Here is a 16,645-nt window from a genome sequence, read left to right as displayed (position 1 = left end):
CCGGTTCACGAGAGCTCGTGTGGCCGTGGCCTAAGAGAAGTTTTGGGCAGGATGAGAACACATAATCTAAAACAGCGGCCAAATAAGTGTGAATTTTTACGAAAGCAAGTAGCATTCTTATAACACGTCATAACTAAAGACGGTGTTCGATCTGATGAGAAAAACGTAGAAGCTGTCAGGAATTTCCCAGTTCCCACATGCACACGGACGCTAAAAAGCTACAGACGGTTTTTGCCAAATTTTAGCAGAATAGTTAAACCACTGACAGAATTACTGAAAAAAGAATACGCCCTACGACAAAACGGATAAAGCTTTCAATACTTTGAAGGAATTATTGATAACAGAACCGTTGCTTCAGTACCCGGATTTCACGCGACCGTTCGTGTTACGGTGGGAATACATGAGCGCGCCGCTGCTGTAATGCAACATAGATCGAACGGGATTCGCGACTTATTCGCTCGTGTGTACGTGACTTTGAACACGCGCAGCGCACGCCTCAAATGCCGCGCAGGGATCCGGTTCCTGTTGGTTTTTCTGACGAACACAAAGGGATTCGTTGCCGCAGTGTGGTCGGGTTCGGTTGCTATTTGTCTCGTGAAGCGCGCACGCCTCAAACACGGAGTGGTCAGAAGAAGATATTTTGGGGCTCATAGAGGCATATAAATCATTCCCTGTAATGTGGAATCCCGGAGAAAATGTAATGAGGAAATATACTAGATGTAATAAGGAAATGTACTAAGAGCAATAATTGCATAAAAGTAGTGAATATCCGAATATTTTAAGTCTATTGTTAACCATATACGTAATACTGTAGAGAAACTAATATGAAATTGTATTAAGAAGTATGAGAGAAACTAAATGTAAAAAGTCATCATTAAGACCAAATATAAATGAAACCTTTTAGCTAAAGAGTTGAGTAATGCAGACGGTCCATTACTACCAATACTCTGTCGTTGGTTGGTTAGTAACCAACAAATTCACTGAATTTCAATGACAGAGTATTTCTTGTCTTCCTCCTATCACCATCCCAAGGAGTCAAGGTCACAAAGAACAAAGGGTAATAAACAACTCAACATAAAACTGTGCTCCGATACGATAGGGCACGAAAACTATTGGCGCGTGGATGTGATAAAAAGATGTGAGACACTTAGGACTGCAGTTTTGAGTTGATATCCTCCTATCACCATCTTTACGATGTTCCGATGGTGATATTTTCTTTGCTTTTTCTTTTCGCGATAACGTTCCCCTTTATATATCCATAAATCTCTCCTCCACACACAACATGTCTTATCACTCTGCCTGCAAGCATTTCCGTGCAGTCTGCTGTTGTGGCTTGTGCTGGCAACTCTACGCTCAGTGCCCCAATTCATCGGACTGCGCTACATACGTATACAACCAGATTATCGCTGGCAACACGTTTGGCTTCCCCGAGGAGCACGAACAAGACGCTTATACCATCTGATACTTCCAATCACAACGGCTCTCCTGGGGTAAGTCCCAACTTCAATGGACACATCAGGCCAAGATGAAACAAGACTGGCCATCCTTCACCACCCCGACGGGTTCAACCGTACGTCTGCCTCCGAGGAGATACATTCGCTTCTCAACCTGCCCGCAACCAACACCCCCCGAAATTCTCCGACAGTTCAGCGACTTCCTGAACGAACATCACCAACTCCTATCTGCCCCCGAACCCCTAGCCCGCTTGACCTCTCACGTCCAACTCTTCGAGATTCCATCTCCAGAGGAAACTCAGTATCTCTTTCTGACCAACACATCGAGCAGACATCTTCGCCAATACATAATATCAACATTCATCCACATCTTCAAGGCGACACCCTCCACGATGGTGATACAAGGAGGAAGCGTAAAAGAGCCACTGATGACTTACACAGTCGACAACCTAAACGACGTCCTGACGGTACTGCTCGAAACAAAACCGAACAAGGAACAATTCCTCGCGGAGAGCCAGATGACCCCAGAGGATCTGCAAACAACGATGAACCTCTTACTGCAACACCATCGCCCGGCCCTTCTAGACACACCACTCGAGAGGATGATCCAGACGGAAGCACATCCAACCACCTTACCTACACTTTCATCCTCCACCGATCAACATTCGAAAAACCTCCCCCAACCACAAAAAATGCCCCGTCCTTCGCCGCGTTTGACCACGGAGACCACATCCACGCCATCTTCTCCGTCGGTCACTCCAACAACGCCAGCCGACACCTCAATTCCATCCTTCGCTACCTTAGGACAAACTTCGAAGGATCTTCAGAAGCTCATACAACGCTTCAACTCATCCGTTTCCCCACCCGATTCATATCCTATCTCATCCGTTACGGTCTCTCCTCATTCTATAAGTATGGTGTTAGACTTATCCACATCCTAAAGCCCCTCATGGATGCACTCCTCAAATACGACACAACTGACAGACCATCACCATCTCCAATGGCCTGCAGAAACTACATAGAAGGAAAAAAGGCATTAAACAAAGAGACCATTACTGCCCGCACGTTCTCAATTGATTTCATATCTCAATTGATTACTTCTAACAACATCACATCTTATGAAATGTTTCAACGTATCCTCCCTACGGAAACGAAGATTCAACTTCTCAAGCAGTTGGGATACGTCGGGCAAAACATCATCAAAACCTGATAAAAATTCACACAATCGAGGCGTTACAGCTCATCAAGACCAAGCATTTCTCTTCCATTCTCACAGAGAACTTCGAGTTGCACTCTTCCAACAAACACAAATCATCACAAGTCATCATTAAGACCAAACATAAGGCTCTTTGTATGAAACCTTTTAGCTAAAGAGATGAGTAATGCAGACGGTCCATTACTACAAATCTGTCAGGACCTAATAATCATTAGATGAGAGAGCGAGAGCTTGCTATGATGAAATCACGCCACTTGAAACTGTGAGTCTATGAATTTAAAGAGTATACTCGTATTCTCTGTCTAAGTGGGCTGTAAGATTAATCTGGGATCGATAAACAAACTTTCTAAAAAGATACTTCTCCATCTCGAGCTGATGCGCTGAGAACTCTGTTCAATGTCAAAGTTAAAGCTTCACTAGTGGATGCCACGTGTGCATTCCTTTTAGCCAACGCCCAGATTAATCCTATAAGAAGGGCTAGGCGTGGGTACGCCACATTCAGATCTTACTCTCAACTCTCAGAGGACGAAGCTCTGTTTCACCGCAGTTCAGTCTCATCCTTTGTCTGCATTTTCTACCACTTGGTCTGTGGATCTTGGTTGAAGTTGTGAATAAATATACTAGCAATCAAAGAGACTTGGCTTTCTTTGCTTATCTACGCAAGAAGAAGAAATATCCCGAAGAATCATCTCCGTCATCGTCACAGCTAGCAACTCAAACATCACCAGGTGACGTCGAGGTGGAAACTTCACGAACATAACAAAAATGATTATTATAAAAAGAACAAAAAAAGTGACGCTTCCTCGTCTTCCATGGTCGTGTGGACGGCGAAGACAGAATGGAAGTGAGGTGCTCGCGGCTTGCGCGCCCCATTCAGATGGTTCGTTGCGTGCGCGTCGCTTGTTCGAGGTGCACCAAATCATTCCGCGCATCACCTGTAATGTCGCGTTACAGCCGCGGCGCGCTCGTGTATTCCCATCTTTAACCACAGACGCTAGTAATGAAGCCACTGGAGCGGTACTAAGTCAAGGATCCATAGGCAAGGACCTTCTCACAGCTTACGCTAGCAGAACTTTGAATAATGCAGATAAGAATTATCCAACAGTAGAAACGGAACTGCTATGGGATTCAAACACTTCCCACAATATCTGTATGGGAGGAAATTTACCATAGTCACCGATCACCGTCCACTCACGAGGATATTCAGTGTAAAGGACCCGAGTTCGAGACGCTTAAGATGGAGGTTAAGGCTAGAAGAATATGATTATGAAGTAATTTATAAGAAAGGTTCGGAAAACAAAAATTCCAACGCACTTAGCAGAATCCATGTTAACACACCCGCTTGGGAAAACGAAGACAATAAACCTACAGTCAGCCAAGAAGACAAGGCGAGGTTCCTCAGGGAAATGCATGAAAACCCATTTAGGAATGAATAGGACATATGAAAGAATAAAGCTTTTCGTAACTTGGCCAGGTATGAAACAAGAAATCGAAGATTACGTTAGACCAGCGTTTATCAAACTATGGTCCGCGGACCACAAGTGGCCCTCGAGGTGTGCCCTTGTGGTCCTTCAAAAAAGACAGAAGAAAAAATAAAATTCAAATGAATTTGCGGGATTTTATGGCTGCACTCGGCAAGCAACATTCTTTGTTTACGAAAGTGAAACCAGACAATGAAGCTGCTGTTTAGGCAAGCTATGTAATTGCACAACTTCTGGCAAAGAATTCTAAATGTTTTAGCGAAAGTGAATTTGTAAAAGAGTGTCTTGTAAAAACCGCAGAAGTTGTATGTCCCGATAAGGTTCAAATTTTCAAAAACATTTCCTTGTCACGAAACACTGTTGCCGAAAGAGGTGATGATGACATTGCGACTAATTTAAGTGAACAGTTATTGGCAAAAGTTAAAACTTTCACGGCATTTTCTATTGCAGTCGATGAAAGTGCAGATGATAGTGGTGTGGCACAATTAGCTGTGTTTATCCGGGCCTGTGATACTGACTTAATTATAACTGAGGAGTTACTAGACATAACTTCTCATAAAAATACAACTGGTGAGGGTATCTTTACTCCGCATAATGAGGCAAGAGACCGAGAAATATAACAAAACTTAGCAGCTCCCACAGAAATACAACAAACTCTTAACAATCACCTCCCCAAAGGAAATCAAAGACGTGATCAAATCTTTGGGTTTAAAAAAACACCCAGACTAGACCAAGTCACACCAAAAATGCTAAAGGAACTACCAAAAAAAGGAATAGTACTACTAACCTACATCTTTAATGGAATAATAAGAATGTCCAACTGGCCTAAACACTTTAAAGTCTCACAAATAATCACGACAGCTAAACCAGGAAAGGATCGAACAGAAATCACTTCATACCGCCCAATCAGCATCACATCAGTGACGTCCAAAGTTTTTGAAAAACTAATACTTAGAGGAATAAACAAAGATTTGAGGCCAGAAGAGTGGATTCCACACAACCAATCTGTATTTCGTCAAGGCCACTCTACCATACAGCAGATCCATCGAATGACAAATATCATCAACAACCAACCTTGTCGTTCGTGGTTAATAACCACAAAATTTAGTAAATTTTTCAACGACAAGGCCTCTCGTCATCCTACTCTCACCACCTTAGAGATTCAAGGTCACAAGAACAAAGGGTAATAAACAGCACACCATAAAACTGTAACTCGATAAGCTAGAGCACAACACTTATTGTGCCTCAGATGGTGATACAAAGATGGCAGACACTTAGAACAGCACTTTTGGTATGATATCATCACCTCACTTCATGTTCCGATGGTGATAAACTGCGCCAATTATTTTCTCGCGATAAGGTCCCCCTCCCCCAGCCATCGTTCTTTATATAACTCTGCACTCGCATCCCATCCTCCATTACACCATGGTATATCACCCGATCTGTAGGCACTATACTTCAGTCTGCGCTTGCCGTTACTGTTGGAACGAGTGTGCTCAGTGTCCGTATCAAGAACTCTGTGCTTCCAACATTTACCAACAACTCCTGGCGGGCAACACCTTTGGATTTCCCGAGGAATACGAAGAAGACAGTCCCAGCTTCACATCCCGGCATTAGAACTGGCTTGGTTTGGGTAAGTCCTCAACAAGACACAAATGAGTCTAACATGGCCCGACCAGGCCAAGGACAAAACTCGATGGCCTTCATTCACGACTCCGACGGGAAAGACCATACATCTCCCACCCAGGAGATATATTCCTCTTCTCGACTGTTCACCAACAAGCAACGCCCCAACAGCTCAGAGATCTTTCCGACTACATCAACGAGCACCATCAAATAGTAACAGCCCCGAAACCACTCTCCCGCCTGACGTCACATCTACAACTGTTCGAAATCCCCAACACGGAACACAAACAATCCCTGACCAACACATCAAGCAGAACGGTCCGACAGAATATCTTCAGGACATTCCTTCATCTTCTCTCGGCAACTCCGACAACCCTCCTAATACAAGAAAACGAGAAATCTCCGCTCCTAGCCTACGCCGTAAACAACCAAGGAGAACTTCTAACAGCCCTCCTGGAATCGAAAACCAACAAAGCCCATATGCTGTCAGAGAATCAACAAGAGATGACGATATTCGATACCGAAATGAATCTCCTGCTGCAACATCATCGGCCTGCAATTCTGGAGACGAACCTAGAGTCGATGATACGGACGGAAGCACATCAGACAACCTTACACACGCCTTTATCATCCACAAATCAACCTTCGACCTCATCCCTCCCACAACAAAAAAGTCACCAACATTCGCCACGTTCGACCACGGAGACCACCTCCATATCATCTTCTCCGTCCGTCACACAAACAACGCCTCAACACACCTCAACTCAATCCTTCAATTCCTTAAAGCCCGCTTTGAAGGAACTACAGAGGCTCATACGACTCTTCAACTCGTCAGGTTCCCTGCCAGATTCATATCTTATCTCATCCGCAAGGGTCTCGGAACATTCTATAAATATGGATGTCGAGTTATCTCCATCTTGAAACCTCTCACGGAAGCCCTTCTGCATTACGACACATCAACTGCCATCAACTTCCAGTCTTCGCTGCGACCAATACATAGAGGAGAAAAGGGTATTGGCCAAAGAAACTATAACCCAAAGAACCTTCTCCATTGACTACATTTCCCGCCTTATCACAACCAACAAAATTTCGTCTTACGAGGCTTTTCAGCGTATCCTACCCACCGAAACAAAAATCCAGCTCCTCAAGCAACTCGGATACGTAGGTCAGAACATCATCAAAACCCTCATCAAAATTCATACCATCGAATCCCTTCAGGCAATAAAAAAGAAACACTATTATCAGCTTATTATCGATAACTTTGATCTCTCTCTTTCTAGACATCAAAACGTATCTTGGCTCTCCTCAATATTCGCATCAAATAACATCCAGATAGACGACTTCTTTTCCAAATTCCTTCTTATCCGCTCTACAAACATAACCAAAATCAACACGTTCGTCCTCGAAGGACCCACAAATACCGGAAAATCTCTGCTTGCCAGTCTTCTTCTTCTCCGATACAAAACTGACCAGAATCGCTAGAGAGCGCCATAAATCAAACTTCCATTTAGCCCAGCTGCCAAACAGCACCGCAGTAATATTCGAGGAACCAATCATCGATCAGACAACGGTCGGTACCTGGAAATTGCTCCTCGAAGGAGCACCCATACCAACAGACATGAAGCACGCGGACAAGGAAATAATACACCAGTGTTTCCCAACCTGTGGTCCGCGGAATAGTTTATTTTCATTAAACTTTATCTTATCATGTTCCTCACACCTGGGATATTTGCAATGTATATCTCTGGCTCTTGAGGCCCATGGTTGAAGTAAAATTTAACGGGACTGTTGGTACCGTTACTTCTTCCCTTTGTAAAGCAGACGTGAATAACCAACGATTTGTGTAGCTTTTTCGAAGGACATTTTCTTTTGGTCGGCCCATTGCATCTCAGACCCGTGTTTCAGGTTGGACTGCTGTCCTAGTACCTGCTGTCCGACCATTCTCCCCTCCTCCCCCACCAAATCCATCCCTCTTTGGTTGGGAATAAACCTGGGACCATTGACCACGTTTCTTATTCATTTCAGTGGCAGAGCGAACAACCCGTGTTTCTTTAGTTTTTGTGCAGTGAATTTTTATAATATTATACAAGTGTGTTTTTCTCGGTGTAATATTCAGTTTTTCTGCTTTTGTTCAAATAATTGAGTTCACAACGAAACTTCTGATTTTCAGTTTGTTCACGATCTTATTTAGATATGGATCGGTGGTTAAAGTGTGGATCATTGAAACGTAAGACAGACGATAATCCGAGTGGATCTAGTGTTGTCGAAAATAGTACCAGGGCAGATAAAGTTCCTTCCCTCAAAAAATCACGCAAATATTGTCCATCTTATTTGCAAATGGGATTTTCCGTTCTGAATAAAGACGGCGAAGACAGACCACAGTGTGTTCTTTGTTGCGAAGTGTTATCGAATGAATCTATGAAGCCGTCGAAGTTGAGACGCCACCTTGAAACGAAACATGGCGAATCAGTTAATAAGCCAATAGAATATTTTCAAAATAAGAAACTGCAACTTTGTGGTTCACAGAATTTAGTTAAGGACATTGTATGTGGAACGAAAAATGAAAAGGCTGTTCTTGCCTCTTACGAAGTCGCCCTTCTGATCGCTCGAAATGGACAACGCCATACAATCGGGGAAGATTTGATTTTGCTGCTACAAAAACGATAACAAAGAACTTGTTTAGTGAAAAACGTGCCAACGAGGTGTCTCTAATATCGTTATCTGACAATACTGTGAAAAGAAGAATCGACTAGATGGCTCAAAATGTGAAAGATATTTTGCTAGAACGGTTACGTCATAGTGAATATTTTGCGTTGCAGTTGCATGAAAGCCACGATATTTCAAATAATGCTAATTTGGTAGCTTTGGTGCGATATGAACACGAAAATAAAGTTTGTGAAGATTTTTTGTTCTGTGAATCGTTACCTCTTAATACAACTGCTGAAGCCCTTTTCAAAGTTGTCAATGACTTCATAACTACAAATACACTTCAATGGGAAAAATGTGTAGGTATCAGCACAGATGGTGCTCAGGCAATGTCGGGAATACATAATGGTTTGGTCGCACGTATCCAGAAAGTCGCACCTCTTGTTAAATGGACACATTGTTGCATACACCGCGAAGTATTAGCTGCACGCCGTATGCCCTCCAAAATGAAAATCGTTCTAGACGAGGCAGTAAAAATTGTCAATTTTATTAAAGCCCGTCCTCTTAACAGCCGATTATTTTCTGCGCTTTGTAATGAAATGGGAAGTGATCACGAACACTTATTATTGCACTCAGAAATCCGATGGCTGTCCCGGGGTAAGGTTTTGACGCGGTTGCTTGAGCTTCGAGACGAAGTAAGGTTGTTCCTCATAAACTCTAAATTTCAGTTAACACACTATTTAAATGATTTCGCATGGCTCTCCTCTCTTGCTTACTTGGCGGACATTTTTAACATCTTGAATACTCTTAACTCGAGCCTTCAAGGTACATCTGTCACCGTGTTTTCTGTGCAAGACAAGATAGAGGCAACAATCAAGAAGTTAAATTTGTGGTGCAGCCGTATCGAGAAAGGAAAATACGATTCCTTTCACATGCTGAGTGATTTCATTGATTCCAGTGAACAACCCCTTTCTAGTGATGTTGCTGAAAGTATGATTGAACATATGAGGTCATTGGCGTCTCAACTACGTCTGTATTTTCCGTTTGGTCTTGAAAATAACGACTGGATGAAAAATCCCTTTGTAGACTCTGAATTTGAACTTCCTTCTGCCGAGGAAGAGCAACTTATCGAGCTGTCCTGTGATTCGACGTTCAAATTGCTGTTTCCTTCGTTACCGTTACTGGAGTTTTGGTTCCAAGCTAGGTCTGTTTACCCTGAAATTTCCAAAAGGGCTGTAAGACATCTGTTGCCATTTCCCACTACATATCTGTGCGAGACAACATTTTCTCATCTTGTACACATGAAAAACAGATATAGGAACAGACTTAACGTGGAGCCAGATCTACGTCTGAAATTATCCAGTTTTGATCCTGACATTCGAAAGTTGACGTCTGAAAAACAGCACCAGCCATCACATTAGGTGAGTGTTAAATTCATAATATTACGCCTAATTGATATGTTCGTAATCTTCCGAATATCTCCATTTATAACGGCATTTTATTGTCATAAATGACACATTTAGTGTTGTAAAATTTTAAGTTACTGCTTCATTTTTATGATATGTACTCGTAAAATTTAAAAATTTCCATTTTGGGTTTTATGGGGGCCGCGGTGAATTAACATTCGGTACAGGGGGTCCGCGGCATCAAAAAGGTTGGGAAACACTGCCTTAGACGACAGAAGCTACTGTACACCAGTGTTCTTAGACGTCAGCCAGGCCTTCCACAGGATGTGGCATAGTGGTCTGCTATACAAGATCAAACAAATCCTACAACCGTCATATTCTAATCTTCTTAAATCCTAAGTGACCGGAAGTTTCAAGTAAGAGTGGGAAACGAAAAATCTGAACCACAACAGATAAAAGCAGGCGTGCCACAAGGCAGTGTCCTTGGCCCAACTTTATACACCTTATTTACATCTGATCTACCTACTTCCTCAAATATAACTCTTGGAACATTTGCCGATGATATAGCTATATTGTCAGTTAACAAAGACCCAGAAAGAGAAGCAACAGACCTTCAACATCACCTTAGTACATTACAAAATTGGTTCGAGAAGTGGCGCATCAGAATAAATGAAAATAAGACTTGCTACATAACTTTCACCCTACGAAAAAAGCCTACACCCGACATATACATCAATAATATCCAAATACCACGCAAAACAGAAATAAAATACCTAGGTATGACTATAGACAACAAACTAACATGGAAGCAGCATGTAGTCAAGAAACGAAAACAAGTAGACCTAACCATTAAACAGCTAAACTGACTAATAGGCAGAAAATCAAAGCTAACAGTCGAAAATAAAATTCTGATCTACAAGACTATAATCATTCCTGTTTGGACGTACGGCCTGAACTATGGGGCTGCGCCAGCAAATCCAACACAGCAATAATCCAAAGAATCCAATCTAAGATCCTACGAATGACAGACGACGCACCATGGTATGTCTCCAACGCAACTCTCCACACCGATCTCGGTATATCTCCCGTACAAGACGTCATTCAACAAAAAAGCAACAGACATCACAACAAATTCATAACTCACAAAAATCCACTCCTAAAGACGCTATCGACAAGAGAAGACAACAGACGACTCAAATGAAACTGGCCAATTGGCCTGATTTGAATTTTGAGGATTCGCCGCTGGACGCCTCCTCATCATGTCACCTAAACACCCATAACATTAGCTTATAGAATGTATATTCTGATTGCTGATTAAACAAAAAAAAATAGTGTTTTAAAGCGCTTTTGGCTTCTTCGAGAAGAAATTAAGACCTTTTTGGAAATGAGGATATGTCGGCGATTGAAAAATTAGCAGCCCGTCCATTACTTCCGAGAGATCCAACAAAGAGCAGCATTATAGGCGGCGACTTAAATTTACCGCAGGCGGTTTGGAATGGGGATGCTGAAAAAATATTCGGATTTCAGGCGTCTGTAAATAGTTTAATATGGGACAATGGTTACACCCAGGTAGTTGGTGATCCCACGAGACACGATACTGGATATTTACCTGCTCAAACCTGAGAGTTCGTTTATTTCTTGTACTGTAGTACCTGCAATTAGCGACCATAATGGGGTGTTATTAGAAGTGGATTGGGTGAAAAGTAGACAGGGAGCACACGTTGAAAAAATAGTTCCGTTGTATCATAAAACAGATGTTCTAGGCTTGCAGGCCCTTCTTGGGGAAAAGTATATATCTTGGGCCAGAAATGGTAGTTCCGTTGAAGAGACTTGGAACAACTTTAAGCATATACGTAAATTTCGAGGGTATCAAACGTTATGTACCCAAAAAAACGCCGAGTAAAAATCCTGACTCTGAGTATTATGATAGGGAAGTTAAACGATTAAAAGTAAAAGTTAGAAAAGCATATAATCGGAGCAAATATAGAATTATCATGTGGAGCTGAAACGATTATCAAAAAAGAAGACTCAAGAGACTTTTTTAAGCTCGGTGCTACAAAACGTAGGTAGAAGTTGGCCAGAGTTCTATAAGTATGTTAAAAGGCGTAGGGGAAATCGAGAAATTATTCCGGCGATCAAAGACAGTAACGGCAAGCCCGTCACAGAACCAGTGGGAAAGGCCAACGTCCTTAATTCGAATTATGCTCCTATATTCAGTTCTGAGCGTAATAATACTGTGCTGTATATGGAGGTGTAGTAGTGCTACATATAGAGGTGTTATGTATGAAAACCTTAATAATGAAAGTAATTATCATATGAAATAATTAGTAATAAGCTAGAACCTGTAAGAATGTACCAGAAATAATTGGATGAAACTGTACAAACGAGATGCTTAACTCGGACTTTCACCAAGGCTATTTGTAGAAGCTTCCAGATTTATCTTGTTTTGTAGTAAGAAATCGAGGGAAACAATTGACGTATAAACCCTCAAAACTTTCCATCCTCAACCATGAACAGGATGCATTGGTAAGGGCCCGAGACGAGTGAGGAAAATACCCAAACAGATAACGTGTACCAAACAAGCACAGCAGCACTGGAATCTTCCTTCATACAAAGTCCTCCTAATCAGACTGTATAAATACTGTATTTCCAAACAACGGAATTTACTCTTCATACTGAATTGATACGACGTGGAATCTGAGTCGGACGAAACTCTGTCATTCAGTAGAAAGTCGGCCTTGTGCGAAGGGTCTTACGCACTCCTGCTGTACCAATTGATTTCATCTATTAAACTACCTTGTATTAAGTTCTCATTGCAGCAGTTCTCATCTCACCAGCAACGGATTTCCCATTATCCGCTCGACAAAATCCGTCTACTTATTCCCTTAGTCTACGGATACAACAACTGAAATTCAACCAACAGGCTCAGGTAAACCATTGTTGTGCCCAAAACCCCTTAGAGAATTTTCATTTTGATATTTTAAATTATTTTATTAAAGTTTAGAAAACATGAAATCATGTTTGAGTTAGAAAGATGAATTTAACTACGGAAACGGAGACCGCTTCTGTTTCCTGTTATTTATGATTATTCATTTCCGTTAGTCAGCCGCTCCCCAAGATGATGGAAGAATTATGAGGCAGTCAGGAAGGACCAAACTTAACCAATGGGAATCGACGATTCCCAACGCGTCCATGAGGACAGAAGGGCGCCCACGTTTCCAGACGGTATAATAACCCTGGAACATGGGACGGAAGGACGCGCGCTAAGGCTGGACACTTGTCGCTTGACGCCGTCAGTACAAACGTTACTGGAGCCCGCGGGGCACTACGCCGGGGTGCGAGGCGCACCGCTGAGACGAAGGGCGAGAGAGATGGGTCCATAGCTGCAGCCCTATAGACGGGGCGCGGAAGTACTTGCCGATGGTTGGTCACGAATTAAGGTTGTATTTCATTCAGGTTAGGATTAAGTAACTTATGTATCATAACAGAAATCAGTTAGATTGAAGAGTGAACTTATGTAAGAGAGCACAGTTGTATCACTACGCTCAGGCGGGATACGTCAGACAGAGCTGGAGGCCGGAGACGGGACGGTCACGGACTTTGATCCGATCGAGTAGCGAGTGAATATTAGACACTTCTTAACTAATGTATGGATGTAACCAGTAGATTCGCGAACGGGCTAGGGGAAACCAAAGAAGCATTTATTTTGATGTATTAACAACCATATTTGCTTAGAGCTTTAGGGTTAATTCACACACAGCGAGCTGTGCACCGACTGTGTCATTCTGAATGGAATTGCTAAACGGCAGTCTGCATTTGAAATGTGCTGTACAGGTTTATGTAATTCAGACATGCTGGACTGGGCGAAGACTGTGTCCCGACTGTGTTGCCTCCGACCGTTTCAAAAGCGATTCACACAGCTCGCGCACAGCCCTCTATGTGTGAATAACGAAAGGGCGCCCACTGGTCGCCCGGCGCTATTCTGCAGTTTTCGTTACAGCACATCTTTATGCCGAAGCGGAGCGAAGCATTTGTTCGGTTCAGTGCGAGAGAGAAAGTCTCAATTAGAGCACGTGTATTGTTGTCATTCTTCACTATGAAGAAAAACTCATATTATTGGTGCAAGAACATGAATGTCTTTATAACCTCAGCAACCCAGACTATAATAATAATTTAGTAAAAGACAACGTTTGGAAGGACATTACGAGGCATCTTCATTCTACAGTATATGATTGCAAAGCAAAATGGGCCTTGTTACGTTCATATTACCGACGAGCTTCGGCGGAGAACGACCAGTGGACAGGCCGCAAAAAAAAAAAAATAAATAAATAAAGTGGAGGTATGAGGAGCAAATGCAGTTTCTCAAGCCGCATTTGCAAGAGAGAGAAACATCAACAAATTTAGGTGATGAAACAGAAAGCGGAGCACGAGACAAGGTTGAAGGTGGTGATGCGAAAATAACACCAGCCGCCTCGCCAGCTAGTTCTACACTATCGGCTAGGTCATTACAGAAGAAAAATACTCCGAATGCAGACCTTGCTCAAGCTTTTACTTCGTTTATAGAAACCAGAAGAAAACCTAAAGCGGAAGAAGACTCCCCACATACTCTTGTTATGTGGTGACGCTAGTTTGTTGAATGACGTAACCACATACTGAATTTTATGAGATTTAATAGCATTTTATTACATTAAGAAGGCATAAAACATGGTAAGATGCTCTGGATTATAGCATACAGTTGCAGAAATAACCCTAATATAAACGCTTATGTTGCAACTTTGAAATGAGACCATAAGTGATGCACACGGCACTGAGAGTGACGTTATAATTCTAGGAATTAGCTCATGCATTTGGGGACCAAGCTCGCCATATAAGGAAATAGACGCCTTATTGTCACACCACTTTGCCACGCCCGCAGGTTTTGGTATATAAGAATTCGGAGATATAATATAAAGATGTACTAGATATAAAGTACTTAACGTCGGAGAGCGTACCGCTCTCGAGAGTCAGGGGTTTGATTCCTGTTCTGTAATTTGACTTCATGTCTTGATTAAGTAGTGTTTGGTTTCACCACACAAGTTCGTGTCGACTACCTGATTTCATGCATCTGCGACCCTAAGGGGTCACACTTACCTACAACGCTCACAACGCTTCGGTTCAAAACCCGCTACAATTTCAACATCACACCTGGCCAGTGCAACCTACCTGTTCAACGTGCATTAACATCGCACCTGTCTTGGTGCAGTATCGCCAAGTGGTGGCAGCAAATCTACACGCTATCCGCCACGTCTAGGACGTGGTGACGCGCTCATGACATCTGAGTGCGCGTGTGACTCATCATCCTCTCACACGCGAACGTAAACATCGAAGAACATACATTACGCTGTGGCAAAGAACAAATTAAGGACATTCATAGATGACATATGCGAAAGCATAATGAAATTCCCAGAAACTGATCAAGCAGAAGTAACGCGGGAAATATTTAATCTTGTCAACAAGGGAGAAATAGAAATATTAAGAAGACCGAGCCAACGAAGGACTTCTATCAGTATGTACTGTACAAAGCAACCTGTACCCCAGCTACAGCCAAGATGCAAGGACTGGATATTATACGACAGCGCACACAAGCACTGCCGGGCCCTCTGGGTACAAGCCTTATAATTACTCACCTCAACAGGAAGTCGTCCCACATGAATCCACCAACAATTAAACAAAATCTTGTAAAACGTTTGTAAAGGCTATATTTCATTTCTTAATTGCAGAGGCTACTTATTTTTTGTCATCTTGTAAAAACTTTAGAATTTTGAAAAAAAGAATAAAACATACCCTTCCTTTTCCAAAAAAAAAAGAATCATATGGTGTATAGTGTATGTGCACGTTCTATGTATGATGTGTGCCACAAACAGGCACGCACAGAAGCCCGTGCATCTACGCATGCGCCTCGTTATGTACGTAGTGCTTCTTGCGCTCGTACATAGAAGATGCGCCATTCTATTATTTTTGTCTTATCCGTTGTTTGTGTTCTTCAGTTTCTGTTTTTCTGTTTAGTTATTTTATTATTATTATTTTACAAAATGATTTTCTACTTACAAACACAGCAGGCCACGCATAAACACGGAAATTCTAAAATTCTCCTTTCGCATGATAAACAGGCGGCACAGGACCAGCCACCTCCACGAATAACAATAGGAGATTTGACGAGAACCTGTATGGTTCATGAATTTTAAGCTTCATCTTGAAAGTTTTTTAAAACAAACTTTTTTAAAAAGTTTTAACATAAAGAAGGCCGCCGTGAACGTGGAAGGTTGAACACTGCGTATATCACATTTTAGACATCATATGTGTATCCATACAATTAACATCTATTGTAATAGTAGTTTCCGAAAGTATTGATACCCTCTGAGGATGATCAGTAAGGGTCGAAACATGTAAGGGAGATAACTCCTCAAGTGACAAAACTTAAATAGTCACACTAGACGGTATTATTTTTGCCTTTATAATTAAGAACGTTTGGTAACCTTTGTCACGGCCCTTACTATCCCTGATCCGGCGAGAGATATCTACTAGGTAACCGCAGGGGTAGGTTAGGCAACCACCTTGCGGAACACTATTCACCGTTGATATCAACATAATTAGGAAGCGATTATCAGCAATCGGGAGGAAGAAGTCGGCCGGACCAGACTGTATTCCTGGGGAAATTGTGAAGCTAGGCGGAGAAGCCATGATTCCATACCTCACGAGACTGTTGGATATAACGATGAACAAAAAAACCTATTCCAGGCGACTGGAAAAGAACTATCGTGGTCCTTGTTTACAAAG

Source organism: Cryptotermes secundus, unplaced genomic scaffold, assembly GCF_002891405.2.
Source record: "Cryptotermes secundus unplaced genomic scaffold, Csec_1.0 scaffold321, whole genome shotgun sequence".
NCBI classification, from domain to species: Eukaryota; Metazoa; Arthropoda; class Insecta; order Blattodea; family Kalotermitidae; genus Cryptotermes; species Cryptotermes secundus.
This window is presented reverse-complemented; position numbering follows the sequence as displayed.